Raw genomic sequence first — 22,300 nt, 5'->3', positions numbered from 1 at the left:
TGTCCGCAATGAACTGCTGCGGCTAGAGATGTGCATTAGCGATGACCAGCTACAATTGCATTTATATCCTTTCAGCAGATGTGTTTCTCCAATGACACTTATAGCTCAGGGTAAACAGAAGTGTACTTCTCCATGATTTACGGGTGCAGACACGCAATTCTACAAGCACTTTTGTTTGATGGATGTCATCGCTTTTCTTGCCGCACATGACACGAGTAGCCGTGTATAGAATTGATAGGAAATGCAGGGATCTGTGACAGATGATACAGTGCAGGTTTATGGAGCAGTTACAAGATGGGGAGAGCTGGTCCAAAAACAGGTGAGTTTTAAGACTCATCTTGGATGGTGAAAGGGATTCAGCAGTTCTGAGGGAGAAAGGGCGCTCATTCCACCACACTGAAGCCAGAAATAAGAACTAAACTCTGCTCTTTTCAGTCCTCGCCCAATGCACTGTCAGCTGCTATAAAATCGGTGTCCTGCAGAAATGATGATCAGAAAGTACCAGGTGACCCTTATCCACAAACAAAGCAAGCTTTCAGTCAGATAAATACCCGGCCTGTATTCCTACAGCATAAGGCCACAGCCTTAAATCACTCCTAAAATTACTGAGGTAGTTGGATTTCTTTAGAACAGGTTATAGGAGGTCGCATGGACATTTAACTGGTAGACATAGAGTATGGTGTGGGTACCTGGCTTCCAGGGTTGATGGGGGCCAAGATGATGTAATTCTTGTCACCTGATGTCGAGGTGACTCGGGTGCCCTTGAGAGTCTCTGTCCTCGCCTTGATATCCGAATCGCCCGGCCGTTCCCCCCAGAGACTCCTCAGGCCACCCCCGCCCCCACCACCCTCCGATCCATTCACCAGTACGCGGCGACTCTGCCGATGGTGGGTGGGAAGAGGTGGTACCGGGGGGGTCTTGTCCCACCGCCGGGTGGGGGGTGATGGGGGATCACGGACAGGGGGCTTGTAGGACGGCCTGTGGATGAGGCCCTCGAAGGCAGGCTTGGCGGCAATGCCCGTCCGCCACACCACCACCGTGATCTCAGTGTGGCTGTTCCTGGAGTTGGAGAAACAGGTGAAGATGCAATGGGTGAACTTAACTGGCTAACAACTTCTAGGTAAGTAAACTTTAGCTAACCAAACACTGCTTATTCATTAGGCAAATTCTCCTGAGCGCTTGAAGGGCCTCTGCCTTCAGTCTGGGATTCTCCAAGGTTGCAGATCACAGTGATGTCATAGGTCCCTGATTTAAGCAGTCCTTCTTCATTCTCTTCCAAAAGCCTTGGTTAGGTGGTCTTCCCGTTTTATCAGGTGACCTTCCTGCTCTTCTTCAGATGTTCCTCAGGCACCATTTACTGTCTAGTTAACATCCATCTGTTGTCTTTCTTGCTATGTGACCTTTCCATCTCTTCTTACTGCAATATCACGTTTCCAAAACTTCAGTGCCCCCTGATTTTCTTTTTATTCATGAGCGTCTGATGTGGTCTATGTAGTTTGTGTCAGAAATTCTTCTTTCTCTTGGTTTCTGGGTGGTGAAGATAACTTTTCTGTTTAGCTAATGTGGTTTTTGATGTCTCACAGCCATAAGTTACAGTAAGGAAGATATGGTTATTGTGCAGACAGGGTCTGGATTTAATGTCTAATATCTGGTTCATTATTGCATTTATGCGGTAATCCAGTGAAAAGACTTCCAAACAGTTCCTTTTCTTTGGCCACTTTCTAAAACGATATCATTATTCATTCTAATTAGCTTATCCAGGTACAGATTTTTTTTTTTTTTTATTTATGTAACTGTTTAGGTGTATAGTGCAGTTTATAGCTACATAGTGTCTGTGTGGGATGTAGTGTATATAGTGTAGTTCTTACATGTTTTATTTCTCATCCATTTAGTTTTTTCAGTGTGTGTATTTCCATTCCAAATGTTTTCAACATTTTGGCTACTTTTATGTAAATTTCTAGCCCTCATGAGTCCGAAAAAATCAGGACTAGGCCAGCAGCAGAAAATAACGTGTTTAGCGTTTCACCCTCTGTGTTGCTGCCCCTCTTTAGGTCAAGTTTGTTTTAGGGTACCATAAGAGTTTACTGTAATAAAATTGGCCAGATCACATCTTCTGGTTGACTTCTCTGTTTCAATCAATATTAAAGGGATTGGAGAAAAGTGAAACCAAAGCAGAAAATAGGCAATCTATGATATAAAAAATATGCAAATACTGGGAATTTTCCCTTACCACAGTTTCCACAGCCAGGTGAGCTGATCTGGCCTCAAGTGGTAGGTATTTCAGCTGGACAGGTAAATGTACAACTTGGGGTGTCCAGGTACAATCCCCCGGCATACCTGATCGCATGGGCCAGGTCCACGCACTTCCACTGCTCCACAGGTTGTCCATTGAGCTGCAGAAGAGTGTCCAGCTGCCGCAGTCCAGCACGCTCAGCCGGTCCACCTGCGGAAAGCAGACGCAAAAGACGGCAAAGGGGTACGGTCAATATCCCTTCCATGCCTTCAACTCTCAATTAAATGAGGACAGATATATACAAACTCAAACACAAACGTTCTTGGGCACATAATGAGCGACATGTGGAGGACTAGGAGGCTTGCCTGGATCGACAGCCTGGACTCGCACTGGGGAGTCGGAGCAGATGGTGAAGCCGTAGCCGTCCTTTCCTCGAAGGATGGTCACCTGGAAGGAAGAAGACGTGTGCATTGGTGCGCTGCAGTGCCACCCACTGGCGATGACCTCCTACTGTACCCAGAGCTCCACGTGACACGCGTGGCTCGACATCCACATTGCAGGCGCACACCGGCACCCATAAAGATCGCAGATGACTTGTATCTCTGTCCCATGTCCCCGGAACTTTTTCCCAACTGACACCCCCTGCACTTTGTTTCTGCAAGGCAGAGCAAGGCGTCTGTCCTGTTCCGCTCTCCCACCTTCTTTCCAACAAAACAAACCGAAAAAACACAGAGTGAGGGCAGTTGGGCTACTTCCATGGGTAATTCCCATCCCCAATTGCGAGTGGACTGGATGCCAGGACCTGCAGCCACCACCCCTTCGCGGTTTGTCTCGTTGGGGGTCCCACATGAGCGGCCAAGCGGAACGCTGCAGGCCTGAGTCATGTCAGATTTCGGGTACGGATCCAAAACAATCACTGCTTCCACTCTGCTGACAGCCACAGCATAGATTCGGTAATAATTAACCGGAGTAAACTGAACAAACATTTAAATCAATTGAAATAAGTCTCTTTGTATTAGATCCAGGTAGATGTAATCCTCTATTTATCCATCAGCTCTGATAATTCCAGAATATGGATTTAACAGCCAAGCTTTTTTCAAACTCACTTCTTGGTACTTTCCTCCTGTCATTTAGTTCTTAAATTCACTTACTTATCAAACACCATTTACTAGAAGATTTTTATTGTTACGTATTCATTTAGTTCACAATTTATTCCAGAATAATTTACAATGTGAGGTTTGTACACTGAGCTACTTACAATGATTTATCCATTTATACAGCTGGCTGGTTTTTACTGTACCAATACAGGGTATGCAGGGTGATCAAGGGTCTACAGTTCAAGCCTTCATGCTTGAAGTGAAAGGCAGCGGTTCTAATCACTAGGCCACCTGCTGGTCTCTAGAAGCTGAACATGAGCCTCGGCATTCGAAGCACAAAATTCGCATTTCAGTTTGTTGTTTCTGAAAACATTTTTAATTCCGGCACAGCCTCAATTTCTTTCCCAGGCTCCGATTCTTCGTTCCTGCAGCCAATGTCACTGCCATGCACAATTCTGCCGTCTTCCTTTACTCACTGTAAAAAAGTAAAACGGAGCGAGTCGGGCTGTGAGCTGCAGAGCTGCACAACGCAACAGACAGAGACACAAAGACACGGGAGGAGCTCCGTGTTGCACAGCTTGCCACGCCACCATGCCAACGGCACCATCTGAAACCCCCATCTGCTGACCGCCGCCTGACCTGCCAAGAGCCACCGACCCGCTCTGCGGGACTTCCTGCTGGGCGTTACGGGGTTAAAGCACGGTATTACTGCTTTAATTCATTCGCTCAGTGGAAGCCCAGCGCTCAGAAAAAGCCAATATGGGACATCCAGCAGTCCAAACAATACGACCTCTCATGAGCCCATCTCTCAGGACTGTAGTTAAACATTCTGTATTGTATCCACTCTTTGCGCTCTTGTTGACCGTCTCTTTGGGTCTCACTGTGTTGCCATGTAAGCTGCTCTCTGCGTAAAAGATGTCTGCCAAACGCATAAATGATAGTGAAAATTAAAAAATAATATATCTAGTTTTGCCCTGCCGTCTCCCAGGGGACACTGTAGAGAACTGTCAGGCTCCCCTTCTTGATTTCTCAAGCCATCTATTCTAACGACAGTGCCCGCCATGTCCCCCCGCTGCCCTCTCGAACTCGCACTGTGAAAATCACAGGAGGGGGGCTTGTTTAATATGCCCGCTGCCTGGCTACATCGAAGGGCCTGTGGTCAGTTCGCAGTCGGCGGGCGGCATGGGAGAATAGGGGGCTGCCCTGGGAAACTGGGAAAACTGGCGGGCATCTTGGCGCCGTAGAGGAGGGGGGCGGCAAACTGGACCATGGGGTGGCCGGCACCCTGCCGAGCGTGAGAGCCGAACAGCATCAGCGGGCAGCTTCAAGAGGTGGCATTTGCACCAAAGGAGCGGAAAACGTGTCCGAGCACCATGGATCTGAGCTCTGAGCTTCCCATGTGCTAAGAGAGTGACTGTCGAGCTGGTGTCAAACCAACAGCTCTCGCCACGGAACAGCTGGTTGGGAGCGGCCATTGGGATGGTTCGGCACAAATTATTCACGTTCGGTTTTGACCGGTTTTCAGAAATTCTTCATTTACCCTCTGATCAGGCGTCAAGGTCCTTTGTTCACAGTTTGGCCTTCACAGATCTTCAGTCCACAGTGAAACTGGAATTCACAGGTCCTTCATTTACTGTCTAGTTGGCCTTCATACAATCCTTTATTTTCTGTGTCACAGGTCCTTTATTTAAACTGATTGGCTTGTGTGGGTTATTCAGCGTCAATCTGACTGGCTTTCACTGATTCTTTGTTTACAATCTCAGTGGATTTTGTAAATCCTTCATTTAAATTGATTGGCTTTCAGAGGTCATTCAATTTCAGTCTGACTGGGTTTCACTGATAGTTCATTTACGGTCCCAATGGCCTTCACGCAGCCCTCATTTTGAATGCTACTGGCCTTTGCAGACCTTTCATTCAGAGTGTGATCGGTCTTCACAGGTCCTTGAATTACAGTCTGACCGGCCTTCACAGATTCTTAATAGATCATTCATTTACAGCCAACTACAACTGTGAAAACAGGACCTGCACTGATCCACAGCAACAGTTACTGCAGCTCAGAGGATTCCCTAAATGATGCAGGTCACACTTCAGGTTGAAGCATTACTGTTGAGATTTGAGTATCTAGCAGTGTAAGTCACCTTGGTGAATAAGGTGTGTGGGCTGATAACACTACATAGTGTTCATTGGAAGTCGCTTTGGAGAAAAGCGTCTGCTGAATAAATAAATGTAAATGTAAATTCAGAGGTGTGCATCATCGCAATGGCTGTTCGTCTCTGAAAGGGATGTAGTCACAGCGGCATCTGAAAAATCCACCGTTTTTCAGGCTTTATATGTGATGCATCAGCTAAGCAAATAAGTAATGTGTGGCGTTATCGTCAATCTCAGAGTGTGCTGACAGCACAGTACAACTTTAGAGATCATTCTCGGAAGTCAGATTGAAGCAGGAGACTGAAGACTGCAGGAAAGGATTTCCCTTCACATTTCCTTTTTATCCAGACCTCAGCGGACAGGAGACTGTTCCACTCAGCAAAGTCTAAATAATTTCCACTCGCCTTTATTGTCATCTCAGCATTTTTCCAGGCTGTACTAGACTTGCCTGTACAATAAACAGACATAATTTTTCAGTTCAAGTTCAGACGTGTTTCCCCTTTGTGCCCCATGTGAGATTCCCAGTAATGCGTTTAATTGTTTTGCCAGTTTATCTATCACAGGAGTATAATGTGGTGACAAAGCGTCTAGGCTCCTACCACAGTCAAGCTTGTGGTACAATTCCTCGTCAAGAAAACAGAAATCCGTTCAACAGTGCCATCTGTAATCATATCAACACACACTGTTGTGGAAAAATCCCTTCCCAAGACAAATCAAGGAGTGCAGTAATTCCTTTAAAAAAATTGCTAGATGCATGCACATGATAAACACAGAAAGTGCAGTGATTTGCTGAAGGTGCTGAATTAGACTAATTAGATGTGAGGGATGGAATTTATTTCTTGTTCCATCGCACTTTTGTAAGGCGGGGGGTTCAACATCAAAATGCAGCACAAATTCTGCTCTTGTTCTTGGCATGAATAAAGGAACAGCTGGAACGAAAGTAGGCTGGAACGCTGGGTTTTTTGGGCAATTAGCCATATATCTCTCAAGCTGTAAGTGCCAGGCTGCTCCATCTGATCTCAAGACTCAATCACAAGTCCTGCAGCCCAAAACATCTGATCTTCAGGATGAAATATCCAGTTCCCCAAGCGGGAACATTGTATCTCCAGGGTGGAAAGGAAGGGCTGACAGAAGGAACAACGGATCTCTAGACTTGAACACTGGACCTTCAGGGTGGATATAAGGAAAGAGGGGTACAGTAGACATACATCATAACCCCAGAAGAAACAGTTTCTTTCCACCCAACTTTGAACTAATGTTCACACTCCACTCAGGTCCCAGTGTACCACACCTATGCAACCAGAAACACACAAATACCCATACAAACCAATGATAGATAGATAGATAGATAGATAGATAGATAGATAGATAGATAGATAGATAGATAGATAGACCCCAAGTATATATTTAGTACAACCACTCTACTTTAATCTGTCTTCCTCAATACACACTACAAAGCAAGAGTTTCCCCTGCACCCACTTTTCAGCATGCAGACAACATCTCGAGAGCAAGACCTTTTTTCTAATCGCAGCGCCTCATTTATCTTGCTTGTCCGTCTCCTTCTGACTCTCTACACAAATTCAAACAGCAGCGCAAATGGATTAACCACGGAGTCCTCAATTCTCTCGGTTTGAATGATTAAGGGCTGCGCATTCTTTCCCATCAGTAACTAACAGAAAGATTCATCACAGACCCCCCAGAGAATGCTGGGGGGTGAAGCATTTCCAATGGAAAAAAAAATTAAGCGGTTAATGACAAAAGTCTTTGAACACCTCTGTCAGTGATCCGGCACAGAGAAGCACAGCATTTCACAGCACTCACGAGAATCCATTTACAGGTGGTGCCTTCAGGACTATCGCATGGAGAGTCCAGTCACAACATGCCCTGGGATCCTGAGCCAAACCGTGTCACTACAAAATTTTGTAACTTGTCTAACTGTCCAGACCCAGTAGTGCAGAGTCTCTCTCTGCCCAAACCCACCGTCTAGCATTTCTCTCTGCCCCAACCCTGTAGAGGGTCCTGCACATCTCTTCATGTCCCATCTTGACCTGCTTTGCCCTGGACCAACCTGCGGCAGTGTCCGCTCGATGCAGGTTCGGCAGAGCCCGTGGATGGTATGCATGGTTCCGGTCCGTGTGCGCATACGCATGTGTGTTTGGAAGGGCTGCGTGGTGCCCACAGTAGATAGTGTCCAGGAGCCCAGGGTGGTAGCCAGTGCGCAGTGTGAAGATCACAATGCCCCTCCTGCCTCTGTCGGTTCACGAGAGACTGTGCGCACAGGACCGCTCATGGGAACCCAGCTCAGCAGAAGAATGACAGGAAGCGACCCTTCAACCCCCCGCCCCCACCTCCAGCCCCTGGCTGGGATCTGTGTGCCTGAGCTCGATAAGCCAACGCACTTCCTGGCAGAGCAGCACCAAGGTGGGAAAGAGGCTACTACGTCTCGGGAAAATGAGCACTGCAGCTCCCCGCCTCCATGACGAATTTCAGTATGACTCCTATAAACATGTACACTCAGAGGGGGCATTTACACCAGCATGCCTCCACTGCTGTTACCCCACCATCCAAAATCACAGTCTTCCTGAACAGGCGTAGCCCAAACATCTCTGTTGATTTTCCTTACTGTTGCTTTCCACCTTCTCATTCTTTTTCTTCCCTCACTCACAGAGGAAGTGCTTGTGACGTGCTTGTCACAAAGGTCTTTTTATTGTTTTGAAGTATTCTTACACGTTCTCCCATAAAACGAAAAATCGAGCAAAGCGTCAACAAGAAAACAAGGCAAAAAATAGCATTCGAAAAGTCCCGGTTCAGTCGGCCGGAGCCAGGAAACGCAACTCCCTGCAACCCTGAAACATTAAGTAGAGTTATTTATCGTCATAAATACAGTCACTGTATCAAATCAATCAGCGTGAGACGTTGACAGTGGTAGTAATTCAGGCCCTGTCACAATACGGGTTCCGGGTTGACAGTGAAGAGCTCGAGGCCTTTGTATGTGCCCACCAGGACCTCCAGAGGGGCTCCACTTATTTCGACCCCAAATCAGACGGCAGGTCCAAAGTCTGGCAATAAAAGTGTGCCCCACTCGCTCAGCTACCTTTAAGAAATAAAAAGAGCCCCCTGGGAAAAGGTGCCTGCTTCTCGGTATAGGACCCAGGCAGGTGGATTAATTTAACACACAGAAATCTCAAGGCTATGACCCTTTCTTGTGGCTTTAGAAGGAAACCAGTACACTTTATACATGCACTCTAGTATTCTGGGTATATAACATAAATCTGAATACGTTATTCTGGTACTGGACAGTTAAATGGCCAGAACAGTTGCAGGGCTGCGCATTCGGACATGAATTGAAGTCTGGCCTAGTCTGTGTAGAATTTGCATGTTCTTCCTGTATTTGCAAGGTTTCTGCCATGTGCTCTGTTTTCCATCCACAGTCCAAGGAATTTTCAGGAGAACTGATTCATCTAAATTGCCCTAAGTGTGTATGTACATCTGAGAATGAATGTGTGTGATTGTCTTATGATGGACTGGCATCCTGTCCAGGGTGTACCCTACCTCACATCCTATGCTTCCAGGATTGGTTCTATATTACCACTATCCAGCATTAGGAAAAGCAATCATCATTACTGAGGTTAGATTCTTATTTCAGTGCTTCAAAGGCACAGCTGGTAGTGTAGTGGTTAGTGCTGCTGCCTTTGAATTCATAGGTTATGGGTTCACTCCCTACCTCTGGCTGTAGTACCTTTGAGCAAGGTACTTACCATGAATTGCTTTAGTAAAATCACCCAGCTGCATCAATGGGTAAATAATTACAACCCTAACATCATCAGTCACTTTGGAGAAAAGCATCAGCTAAATGAATAAATGTCATGACTAATTTATTAGCATTTTCTTTAAACATAATTACCAGTGATGTTAATATAATTAAGAGAATTTCAGTGTGCTCAAAAGGTTTCCAACATTTACATTTACATTTATTTAGCAGGCAGGTTTCTCCAAAGCGACTTCCAATGAACTCTATGTAGAGTTATCAGCCCACACATCTTATTCACCAAGGTGATTCACCAACATATGGCATATCTGACATTGTGACTTGCTTTGTCTTATTTCTTTTAGATTTATCACTTCAGTATTAAAGTTCTGTCATTGTAGCCGACTGTATATCTGAATATTCCCCTGTACAACAACATGTGCATAACCTTCTTTCTTCTTCTTTAGTCCTTAGCTGGCAATTTGGGGGGCAGGTCGCCCTCTCAACCAATACGCTGCAGTAGGTGCCGCTGGATTCCGTATGTCATTCACGGTACGCTTCCACTTCTGGTGATCGGTGGCAATAATTCTAGCCTCGTTGATGGTCGGTCGCTGGTTCTTTAGGTCTTCCTCAACATGTTTAAGCCATGTTTTCTTTGGCGTTGCTCGTTGAACCCTCCAGTGGACAGGTCGCTCTTGCCAGAGGAGCTTGTGTGGCAGCCGATTGGTGTTCATTCTGCATACATGGCCAAACCATCGCAGTCTGCGTGTTTGGATTTCCTCTTTGATTGAGGGTTGATTGTCGCACTTTTTCCGACCTAAGGAATGAATTTTCTTTTGCTATGAAAATGAATTAATAAGCTGCATTATAATTTTTGTGAATGCTGGACTCCTTCGGATGGCGCAGTTCCTAACTGACTTTATATATAGTGTGCAGATGTGTACAGGTTAGCACTTGTACAGGTGTACAGGCTACCGCTAGTGTTTTTATATTGCTGTGATCTAGCGTTGCTAAGGGAAATTGAAAAAAAGGAAAAGTGGTTATCGATAATGAGTCAATGAACAAATGAAAGGACAGTTGGAAACCTGTGGCTTAGTTCATACCGTGGATTAGCTTGATGCTAACAAGCTCTCCTCCCAGTTTGAGACACTGCCTTTCACAGCTCTACATTGTTCTGATGACACACACTGTGTGCTTCTTACAACAAAAGTTCTCCTTCCACAGCAAATTTTGAGTCACTTTCCTCTAAAAAAAACATTTCTGGAATGAATGCACCACCAGCTCACATCTGTGCAAAGCGGGTGTCGTCAGCACTTCCCATTCGCAAGTTTGTGGTTGGCGGTCATCTGCGATGGTTGAATATTTGGCTCCAGGAAGTTTAAATTTCATCCCCGTGTGAAAACACCCAAACACCAGACAAGCGCCATGTCGCACTCCGTCACCCGGACGGAATGAAGACGTCAGAGGGTTTTTGAGAAGATTAACCCCCGCGCTTCAGCGGCTGAACTTTATGGAGTAACTGAACAAAACCCCATTCAGGCACGTGCTCACCTGCAAATACCTCTCGCTTAGTTAATGTCACTAGCAGGAGTTCCTTTGCTTTGGACTCACTGTGCATTGCGCAGTTAAACCAATTATGTGTGGAAGAAGGGCAGTTTCTGGAAGAGGTGAAATCAGATGGAACAGAGCAGAGATCAACTTCCCTGCAGTAGCTTTGCAGGACTTTCCTATTTCCCTTCTCTCATTTTCGTCTACCGAAACATCCCAAAGACTGCAGAATGATGAAAAGGGTGTGCTGTGTAAGTGGGATCCAAGCCACTTGATCTGCATCCATATTTTAGAACTATCTTTTAGTCCTTCTGCATACACCTGTTGCAGCTTCTCCTCCTCTCACACTTTCCCCTGGGTGCTTCATATAAATTCTTCAGGAAGCTTCTTGTTCTTATAGACTTGTTAGACTTAGATATGCTGAGCCCTCTCTAGCGGTTTATAGTCATCTTCCCCTGGGCTGAACTGGTGTTCAGACGAGACTTAGCAGGCAAAGCCCTCACATGGAATCATCCTTAACAGCCAGCTCTGAAGAGGCTCAGTAACACATCCATTTAAGTTCTTGTGTGGAATTGTCATGAAACTTCCGATCTTTGGTAACTCATTCCTTACTCCAGAACAGCAACCTTAGGTTGACAAGTTAGAAAAGTTCACAGGGCCACAGTTGGTAATAAAAGATGCCTAGACATGTCCAAGGGAGAACTCTCGGGACTGGTTGGACAGAAATTCATGCGATGCCCTGGCTCACCAAAACATTCATATACACACATTTACACACTCTCAGGGAGGCAGCAGCAAGGAACTTGGAGACTAAGCACTGAAGTACTCACCGTTAAGCATTGCATATTCTCTGAGCTTGTGGTTGGTGAAGCAGCACCATGGTTTGGCAACGCGGCTTCTGAAAGAAAGACAAACGAGTCACGGGCTGAGACGCTGCCTTGGGAAAACATCTCCTCCGGGATGGAGTTTGAGGATTTGAGCACCGGGAAGAGACCGCGAAGGGAGAGGCTTCTGAGGAACTCCAGCCAAAAGAGGGCAAGCAAGAAAAAATTATGCGTGTGTGGTGGGATGGGGGGGGGGGGGGTGGAGGGACTCCTCTCACTCCATTATCCCTCGTCCATAGGCTCCCGCAAGGTTGCCATAGAGACTCCTCCTTGCCCAGGCCACAATGTCCCTTTAAACACTCCTCATAAAGGAGCCTTTCAGATGGGACACAATGCTTCTGCCTCCGGTCTCGCGCACTCTGCCTCCCTCCTCATCCTCCACAGCACCACAAGAACCTCCCCCTTTCTGATCAAACTTCATCCCATCACTGTCAACCCCCCAATTACAATGGCCACAGCTCCACAGCCCCACCATTCCACTCCAAAGTCTTTCGCCCGGAAAACGTGTGAACAGGGTGGCTTTCTTGCATCAGACACCTTTGATTTACCAACCTGGTGAGGAGTTACTTTAATCACGTTAACTTCAGACACACAGTGAGGAATTGTGCCCTGTCACCCCCAACGTTGCTCGCCCAGTCCCGCCCAACCCCACCCCCATCCGCATTTTCGCACAGGGAAGAGCAGTTTGCCGGGGCAACGATGCAACATCCAACGTGTTCCAAAGAGTTATAGTTTAATTAAAGAGCTGTGGCTTAAAAGGGTAGCGCTGGCTCAGACAGCAACCCGCATGGCTGCCAGCCCAAGGGCTTTCTCTCATGAGCTGTAAATCAAGAGTGAGTCAGGGAGCTCCTGGCAATGAGGAGGCAAAGCAGCTGCATGACAACAGACGAGGAACACCCACCCTGCCCTCGACAACCCCATATAAAGAGGGGAAAGGACACGGGGGGAGCAGGCCAGGGACTCCGGGACTCTATCCACTACTCACACTCAGCCTCATTGCAGTCCAGAAGTAATCCAAATTCACTTTCACTGGAAACAAAACAGGACAAAGGAATGACTGCCACCAACACAACGAATTGCACTTGACTCTCCTGGCTTCTTGACGGACTACAACAAATAAACACTTAATGGAGAGCAAGAGGTTAGGGGTGTGGGGGGGGGAGGCTCGAGCAGTGCTTTACGTTCAAGCGGAAATCTCTCTCGGCAGAAAACGCCTTGCACCGCCAAGATGTCAGCAGGCAGAATGATGACGAAAACCATTGAATAAATTGAAATGAAGGCAACATCCTCTGCTTTATCCAGCTGCCAGTGCTACAGAAGGGGCAAATCCTCCCGTGCCAAACATGAGGAAATACAGCAATTCGATAGATGTTGCTTTGGTTTTCTCTTCAGCAGACTGATGACTCATCTTCCTAAACATTCAGTGTGTCATGTTAGATATGCTTCACTGCCCTGGTGAGCAGAGCATGACTGCGTTCACTATGAATGCACTAATGTAAATAATGAACGTGCTAATAATAAAAAAGTCGTTACTTCCAATGTTTGTCACTCCAGAGTCTTCAAGGCTTTGTAAATGAGACTGTTCCGATTCTGACAAAGGGTTTCATGAACCTTTATTCAACAGTTTGTGAATTTAAACAATTTTCATAACATTGCAGTACTGTGCACTTGTACTGTTCATAGCAGCTCTACCATTTCTTAATCTGGAGTACAACAAGTGGCTTCCCTAAGTACTTGGCTTCTAAGTACTTCCAGGATTTTAGCCAAAATATAGAAAATGCCAGTATTTGAAAGAATCTTTATGAGAAATGTATTTAGTGCCTTCCTGTGGAACCTCTAGGATTATCGGCCATGGCTAACTAAATGATGTGGGTCAGGTGCTGCCATAGCATTTAAATGGACAGGAGCTCCTTACACTGATGCGGACACTGATGCTACCCAAAGCTCCTGTTTTATGTCCTTATGTGTTTTTCCTCTTTGTTTTATATTTGTAATCAACACACTCCCCATGTCCACATTGTACCCCATCATCCCTGGTAACTCCCTGAACCCAGTGCTCCCAAAGTGCCAAACTCACATAATGTAAAGAGGCAGAAGTAACCAGGATTTCAGTTTTACACAGAAAAATAAGAACACTGGGGCAAATTTACTTGATGGAGAACAACCATCAACGGTCCACCGTTCCGAAGGGAAGGGCAAACAGAATGGGTTTGACAGAATCACACACCCCCTTTGTGTCCTCGGGCCTGCTACTACACAACAGCTTGGATCAGAGGAAGAACGGCCAACAGTTGGAGCAAATCTTGGCTTTTTTAGGTCAAAGTAGCCCTAGATCAAGATGGTTTTGAGGAACTTGTTGTCAGCTTACTCTTCACAGGTCAATTTTCTTTACGTCAGTCTACTCCCACGGCTTGTCGCTGCAAATTTAACTGGCGATTAAAGAGGTAAAAATAGTCGTATGAAAATTTAAGCTTCTGAATGGTTGCTCACGCAGCCTGGAGAAGCTGGACTGATTGCTTCTTTACAATTGGGCGTACCAAGAAACCTCGCTAATGCAAAGCGATGGAATGAAACAATATCACCCTGAAGCTGAAAGTAACAGCTATGCCTGAAAGAGGAGAAGCAGAGAGGAAAGCGAATGGAGGGGTTGGAAATCGAGCAACAACCAGGACAAAATCAGATTTGCTTATGGTCGAGTTGACTGCACAAAAATGGCTCACTTTGGGAGCAAAGTTGAAAGGAACTCTGGCCCAGCGTATGAAGGGCGCCACTTCTGCACCAATTTCCCTGGCGTGAAGCACAGCGGTGAGTCATGCATGAGCTCCTCATTCCACCGGGCATGTCGGATAGCAGGCGGAGATTTAGGACAAAAATCTGCACTATCCGACTGCCACTTCACCGTCTCACCCGCATCCTCCTCTTTCTCCCTCGATGGGACAATCGCCTATGTAGAATTATGGATAACATCACTGCAAAATAATTATTTCTCAACAAAAATAAGTGCAAAACCCAAGTCTGCAGCATCTTTTGACTTTGAATTAGAGACAAGGCATCATGTACCCCAGCCGCTGAGGAGCATTCCAGAATCAGTCCCACCATCATCAATACTCTGCCGACCATCCACTTCTCCACTTCTGGAGTAAAAATAGAACAGTATCTACTAGTGATTCTATGACCAAGAACATATCCTTAAGAGGTTATTGCTGAAGCAATGAGAGTTATAACCAAAAAACTGGTAGTTCAAAGTATCGAAGAGACCCTGCTGTTGCCCAGATGATGGTATTTAAATTCTTTAAAAAAAACTCAGCTGTAAATATTCTGTGAATACCGACAAAATAGAACAATTAGCAATTCAAATTTTTGTTCATAAACTGTCCCAGAGCAGCTCAGGCCGAGACAAATTGTGGGTTGTGATAAACTGTGTGTAGGTTTTTCTCTGAACAATTTGAGGATCCCAGTTTGCCTTTTGATGTAATTCAGAAATTTACAATATTGTATCTATCATTCACAGTGAATGAACAAAGCCCAAAAACACATTACAGAAAAATAATAACCTGCTATGAGTTTTCATTTTGCCATGCTCACAGAGGGAAAAAACAACTAAGTCAGTATTTTTTCCTGCTTTTCTACAATGATAAGATTTTGCACCATCTGAAAACTGTGGCATGTTATTGCTATTATGTTTTTTAACTCTTTGAAAATATTGTCAACTTCGAGTGTTAGTAAAAGCAGTTATGCCCTTTAGGTAAAGGGAAAGTTTAGGCAAACTGGGCATCTAAACTGAATACACCCCGGTGCCTTGCCTGTGAAGTAGGCAAAAATAAATCCGTAATAGAGGGCTGTGGGGCAAGTCGGCTTCAAATCAGGCATTCGCTTTGGATTGGGATTGACGCTCCTTGAGGCCAAAGATGCCCTTTTGTCAGAGAGCCAAGATCACAGAGCTGCACCATAAGCACAGAGAATTTAGGCCCCTCCCCATCTGTGTGTCACCAAGGTCGGCAATCATGACACCTTTTACAGATGACACCAACCCCTCGCTTGCATGGGTCATGGCTCCCGACAGCACGTCATCTTCGTTGGCAACACCGTCTTCGGATTTGTTAGTCAATTTTTTGCTCTTTCGGTCACAGTATTGTGATCTGCCTCCTACGCCGTCATTCTACCACTATGACCGAGTTTCCGAGCGGCTGAGCGCGCCGGGCTGTGTTCGCATGCGATGAACCGTGATGCGGATGCGAATGTGTCTAAATGTTTCAGTGCATTTGGGAGAAAAGGGAACTCTGGGACTCCAAGAGGCAGACTCTTAAGTACCAACCCTCAGCACATGCAAATCATACATTAAGCCAGGGAAGTTTGCATAGTGCTGCAAAAGTCACAAAACCATCACCTCTACCACATCCTCTCACAACACAAGCCCAATCCCACACAGGTAGCTCAAGATAGATCCGCAGACATGATTCTCACCTAAAAATCATCATTTTCTAAGTGTCTTAATGTCACCAGCCCTTAAAACATATTGTATATGGACTGTGCCAATACATATCCAACAGTGCCCAGCGGCAAAAGTCACGGCTGTTGGGATTAGCCTGTCAAATGCAGTCCAAAACCTTGGCAGACTGTGCTGACCGCCAGAGGGTCTGAGCCCCAGGGGGACCCAGAAGAGATCTCCAACCACCATTCAAACACTGAAACCATGACTATAACATAGTGCTCAGTATGGCATCACATGCACAGGCTCATGAAGAATCAAGTTCATACCATGCAGATAAGAATCTTTTTTTAACTCTTCTCCAATGCCTGGATGAACACCAATTCACACTTAATCAGGTTGGGATGCTTTTGTCACTGAATCAGCACATTAAGTACGTTTGTCAAAGGAACAACAGATCTTTCCTTTCTGGCACTTGAATCATCTGCCTTTTTGGGGTTAATCTTGACCAGGGGTTGGTAACCTTTTTCCTGACATGGACCCCGTTGGTAGTCCGGTGAAGCCTATGGACCCCTTCTCAGAATAATGCATTTAAATGCATATAATGCAATACATAGGATTAAAAAGGAAACCAGTTATATTGAAATACAGTTATCAAAATATTTAAAAAAGTAATTTCCAGTATCATAATATATGTGGTTCTTTATTAACCCATTAAAGAACAAGACTATATATTTAGAGGTTATGGTAAGTAAAGATGTAATTATTTCCTATCCAAGTTCATGGACCCCCTGAAATTTATCCAAGTACCCCCAAGGGATCCATGGACCCTAGGTTAAGAACCCCTGATGTGCACTGTTAATTGCCCTGAAGCTGCATACATCAGTATGTAATTTTCATTCCAAAGTGATCATTCAGCAAAACCAAGACAATCATTTTCAGATGTTTTCTCCATTTGCTCAGAGGATAGTTTTTTTTTTTATTCCTGTTGGAAAATATCAGTCAAGTGTTTGTGATAAATTTTTAGGACCAAACTGCTCCTCCAAATAAATCTGATTTAATTAGATCTGATATGAATCACTATAGATGCCAGTCAGTGTCACCTTTTCTGTCAATCTTTTGTAACTCAGATGTGACAGGACTTCAGAAACAGACTTTCTACCGACAGCAGTGATATAAATTAAAATTAATAAATGTTAATCATCTTACATTTTAAACTACCTCAAATTTCAACCTCAGTTTGGGTTTCTGAAAGGTAACAGCTGCAGGTACTATAGGTTATGGATATGAACTTGTTACCTGGAAGTTTTAGGTTTGAGCCTCATTACCCTTACTGCTGTAGTACCCTTGAGCATGGTACTCACCCTGAATTGCTCCAGTAAAATATCCAACTGTAAAAATGGGTCAAATACTGTAAGTCATGCTGGATAAAAGCCTCAGCTAAGTAATGAATTAATAATAATAACTTGAGCGTAATGGTTATGTGGTGAAGGCACAGTGTCCAGTGTGGACCTGTTTTCATTTAGTCTATAAAAAAAGTCCCTGTAACGAGTGCAGAAGAATTTTACCAACAGCAACAGGATTTCAAGCATCTGCGAAACTCGTACACTGAGACATGACGTGTTCCAACCTCGGAGCTGTCTGTTTGTCAATGCAAAATTTTGCATCCTTAGGGCATTGCAACTTCCCCTTGCCCTTTCACATGGATGAGGGATAATGTTTGACTTTGGTTGCAGAAATGTTCTGGTCTGCACACTTGGAAGTGACCAAATCCAATGTATTGAACAAGTTGTTTCTCCTGCTATCGCCCTCTCCAGCATTTCACCCCCTCTTTCCATCACTCTCCTCCAGCTGATGACCATCTCTGCCTCTATCCTCATTCACAGCTTTCAGCTGCTTTATTTAAGTCACTAACTGAACCACTGAACACTTCACCTGGTCACCTGGTGCTAATTAAAAATTTGTCTTCCTCCAGGTAACATAGAAATAGAAACAACCACCTCCATTATAATTCAGTCACGTGTAGTATTAATCACATCTCAGCGTGGTAGGATGATGTCTGAAGACCAAAACTTCCAAAGTGCAATGGTTACCTTTGAGAGGTTACAAACTGAAGTCCAAGAAAAGATGAGTGTGACATCTGGTGAGGTGGAAGAGATGGTGGCAAAGCAGTGCAGACCATGTATTGAACCTAATTTAAAGATTGTAGCTTCAAGTCCAAGAATGATCTCTGCTGTTTTACCCGTGAGAAGAGTACTTAACTGTACATAAGGTCGTTCCATAAAAGTAATAAGGTGCATGAATGACTCAGCTGTGTAGACTGTGCAAGTTTCTGAGATTAAATTGCTCTTACTGAGCAACATAAGAATAATAAATATAATGGAGGTTGACGAGAATGAGATTCGATTTAGGGTCAGTGACCCCAGTACCCTAAATTCTCAGTGAGGTCAAAGTGGAAAACAAAAAATCTAATTCTAAACAGATAACCAGTTCCTAGAGCACAGTGGAATTTGGACGGTTGACGCAATCATCGCTACGGAAAACAGGCTGGTAACACTTTTACAGAAGCAGACGGCCAGTGGCAGCTGAAGAGAAGAGGGCTAAAGCAAAGCCCTCATAATCGTCACTCTCTTCTTTTGTTTGGTGCAGTACCCCTCTACACAGCGGCAGCAGCAGAATGAGCTTAGAGCATTAGTAACTGCATTAATATGTACACAAGTGAGAGTAATACTCCATCCTAACAGATAAATGTGCTGTGGTTTCACGCAGTAATTTTAGTGTTGATCCACAAACAGATTCGCGCTCAGATTAATAGCAGAAACCAGATTTATACTGGCTGTACGGGGCATCAGTGAGATTTAGGACAAATTTAGAAAAAAAACACAGAAAGAAAGAAAGAAAGAAAGAAAGAAAGAAAGAAAGAATGGAACAACTACTCAGATTGCAAGATACAAGAGATACAATAAAAACCCAAGAATTTAAATTTTCAAATCACATCTCGGATCACGAGAAACAAAAATAATTCCAGATATAAAATTTTAAAATCAGATCTTAAGTTCATGCACTGACTGAAGGAAAATAAAATCAATAATAGTTTATAATATACTAGCAGCAACAAAAGGGTTGCAGGAGGGCATCGATCTCAGTGTAGATGTAAGTACGCTGAAGTGACAGGGATGAATGTGAGACTTACAATCCAACATTAAGAGCCACACAGAGGCTGTGGTTAAAAAAAAAAATACTTAATTAAGTGAGAGAGTCGACCAGATGACCCGGATTGAGCTCGGGGTCTTGGAGTGCAGCGCCTGCCCTACATTCAGGGAGTCGCTGAGAGCTACAGTTCTCAAGCGATGAAGTCAGACTTCGATGTCACCATCACCCCATGTTGTGCAGAAATATTGACCAGCAGAAGAAGGAGAACCTCAAGCCAAGGTTTAAAAACCTGCCTAACTTAAACCTAGTGGTTGATAAGGCAATTCAGATATTGGTTAATTTCTCCAATGTTTGATTGAAAAAATAAGGGGAAAAAAATCACATTCTTTACCAAATGTCATCTGTTGGTTTATTTGGTTTTAGGAATTGTATATGTAGGCTGGGTTTTGGCTGATTGAACCGCCACACCATGCCGCCCATCTTGAACCCAGGGAAATGTATGACAGCACCTGATACCCTCCAGCCCTTCTCGCCACATAAAACCCAAATTCATATGGTTCAGCCAGAGATTTTCAAAATTGCATTAGCAGCAACGATTGTAGTTATGATCAACATGCAAGCAGTTAATGAGAACACTACTGCATCAGGTTAAATCTACAAAAAAATAAGTGAATTGAACTAATATAATGTTAATATTATTTTTATGTAACCAAAAGGCAGTTAGTTACTCTTGGGGACCCATAGGTGAAAAGTCACTGAAACAGGCACATGTAGAGAACCTGAATGTCAGACACTACGAAAGAAAGTCTCACATCATTGCACCCTCAGAATTTCAGAATTCCCATATCGCACTTCACAGACAATATTCCCGAAATGGCCACTGCAAATGAATAATGAAGCGCTGCCTGTCAGTTCCAGGGGTTCTTTCGGACCATTAATAGCAGAAAAGACCACTCACCTAGTAGTGCCCAATCCAAGGGCTGAAATGAATGAGCATTGCCCCCCCGGGAGAACAGCAGTGTGGACGGGAGCAAACGGTGGAAACAGCGGCACAGAAGTATGCGTGAGGGAGCGTTAAAAAAATGTAAAACGGCTAGAGGCTGAAAGAACAGTTTCGTGGACGCACGCCTCCCGCGCTCCGCAGCTGCGCACAAACACCAAGCAGTTGCCAAAGACCCCAGCACTCACAGCCGGTCCACCCTCTTCATTTGCTGCCCCTCCTCTCCCTGCAACCACTCCCTCCCACCCTGGCCCCTATAATCCTCACTGCTCTGCCCAAATTCTCCACCCCTCCAGGCACCCATCCATTCCCGATAAACCCCTAAACCCCTTGGCGCTATAATGACACGCGTGACCCGATCCACTCACGGTAGGTCTACTGGAGACCTTCCTTCAGGTGCTCAGGCTTCCCCAAGTGCTCCTTTGGCAAGTAGGGTTCTCCGTTGCTCTCAAAAGGAACAGCCAAGACAGCGCTGAACCAGCAGACTGGAGACAGAAAGAAAGGTTGTTTGTGTGACCGCGAAAATGCGTGTATGTGTGTGTGTGTGTGCGTGGGAGAGAAAGAAAAGAGAGAGAGAGAGAGAGAGAGAGAGAGAGAAATGGGAGGGTGAGAGTTTCTTTTTAGAGCCCAGTCCATTTTTAATCACAGGGCCATTGTGCGTTCCCAGTGTGGGACAGGGCAAGCAAACCAAAAGGGGTAAGTGTATTTTGGAATCAGAGTGACCCACCCCTCTAGCCCCTCATCCCATCCCACCTTCACCGTCACTTTGCACCCCATGTCTCCACCTCATCAGCACAGTAGATGGTGGTTCGCCCCTCTCCTTCGGACTCCCCTCACTGCCCCCCGGCCCTCAGCGAGCCAGATGGCTGCATGTTACATAAAGCCAGTGCTGTCGGTGCAAGGCAGGTCTGACACTTAATCCCCCCGGAATGCTGGTAGCCTTCAACGGCAGAGGTCCCACGCGCAGGGCACATGCACACACATGCACACACAAAAACAACAGACGCCCGTCGCACAACGGCACACACAAGTAGCAAGCACCCACATCCCTATGTCCAGCCTCCTCAGCAATTGCATAAAATAGCATAAGGGAGGACAGGATTTCCCATACTTCTTGTCCCTGTTCTTCACAATACCCCTACTTACTGTTTTTTTAGCCCCTGGTCTCAGCCCTTTGTGGCAAATAGATGTGATGGGATGCTTTGCTCGTGACAATAATCAGAGATAAAAGCATCTTAACTCCAAAAACGGATTTCGGCAGGCCACGGGTGTGGTGAGCTGGGGGGGGGGGGCGGGGGGCATTAGCTGTAATTCCAATTTAATTGCAAAGAAATTGAAAATGCAGAGCAGAAACAACCAGAAGGAAAGTGAAAGGGAGAGAGGGGTGGAACAGAGATGTTCGCACAGCAGGAGAGTTTCACTTCCTCATTAGCATAGTAAGCCAATTAAATATCAATTACACTAAATGGTGGATAAACTCATGCATAAATACGTACATAATCATGTGTATAACACACAGAAATATCCGTAAAGCAACCTTTTACAGCGAGGTGTGGTAGACAAAAGGAAAAGACATGACACACATGCAATACGGCTAGAGCACACCTGCAACACGTGTGCGACATGCCTGGAACATGGCTACGACACAACTGCAACCAAGCTGAGCTCAGTCACCACAGCTCCCATAGAGAGGACAACTGAAGAGCGGCCGTTTACTGTTATACCATCCGCGCACCATCCAAACCTACGATTACGCAGCAGTCCAGCATGCTGGAAACACTGCAAGTTGTGTATTGGGTGGAGCTGAGGGGGTGCAACGTTCGTTTTTTTAAAAAACTTTTCCAGAAGGCGGACGCGTACTTGTGGCTGGTCTTTCTGTGAGCCATGGTGCAGTGGTTTGCAGGAGTCGCTCGGGGACATGGCTGGTTTGTGGTGGACCGTCCTGGATCATGGTGGGTCATGTTGGTTTGGCCTTCGTTTTTCAAGGCAATCAAAATTTTCCCATTCATTTCGAACTCAACCGAAAAAAAAGAGCAAGCAGTCGAAAAGCGTGTCGAGA

General features: G+C 45.2%; 1 long non-coding RNA gene across 2 annotated transcripts; it reads right to left on the bottom strand.

The window, feature by feature from the left end:
- Window positions 1–2,619: 2,619 nt before the first annotated feature.
- On the bottom strand, window positions 2,620–20,706 carry LOC114910763 (uncharacterized). 2 transcript variants are annotated; one of them, XR_003797774.1, is made up of 3 exons: window positions 20,610–20,706; window positions 11,606–11,673; window positions 2,620–2,680 (listed from the first exon to the last, which is right to left on the bottom strand). It is a non-coding gene; the product is annotated as an uncharacterized LOC114910763 (long non-coding RNA). The 2 variants fall into 2 exon arrangements; XR_003797775.1 differs by lacking the exon at window positions 20,610–20,706 and adding an exon at window positions 20,200–20,435.
- Window positions 20,707–22,300: the final 1,594 nt, after the last annotated feature.

Source organism: Scleropages formosus, chromosome 6 (genome assembly GCF_900964775.1).
Source record: "Scleropages formosus chromosome 6, fSclFor1.1, whole genome shotgun sequence".
NCBI classification, from domain to species: domain Eukaryota; kingdom Metazoa; phylum Chordata; class Actinopteri; order Osteoglossiformes; family Osteoglossidae; genus Scleropages; species Scleropages formosus.
This window is presented reverse-complemented; position numbering and strand designations above follow the sequence as displayed.